The sequence below is a fragment of the Meleagris gallopavo genome, unplaced genomic scaffold (assembly GCF_000146605.3).
Source record: "Meleagris gallopavo isolate NT-WF06-2002-E0010 breed Aviagen turkey brand Nicholas breeding stock unplaced genomic scaffold, Turkey_5.1 ChrUn_random_7180001913080, whole genome shotgun sequence".
Lineage (NCBI taxonomy): Eukaryota > Metazoa > Chordata > Aves > Galliformes > Phasianidae > Meleagris > Meleagris gallopavo.
The window spans coordinates 1-377 of NW_011175981.1; positions in this window are offsets into that span (position 1 = coordinate 1).

The following is a 377-nucleotide window of genomic DNA, read 5'->3' on the forward strand; positions in this document are numbered from 1 at the left end:
AAAGAGGAAAAAAAAAAAAAAAAGGATGAAAACTCCAAAACTGACATTTCTGAGCAGCGGCTGTGAGTGGAAGAAATCCCTCAGAATCCCCATAGGAAGAGATTTCCAAATGTTCTGCCTCTGTTTTCCCCTTTTTCCGTTGTTTTCATACAGAGCTGCGAGGTCCGGGAGCCCACATGAGTCATTTTAGGGCAAAACTCCTCGTTTTATGGGAAACTTATCAGCAGCAGACCAATAAAATGGGATTTTTCCCCCCATAAAAAAGGGTTTGTAGATGTGAGCAGGCGGCCGTGCAGCTCACCTGCGCACAACACTGTGCAAGAAAACACAAAATTCCCCCCCAAAACTCAAATTCTCCCCCAGTTCGTCGCCCCCCG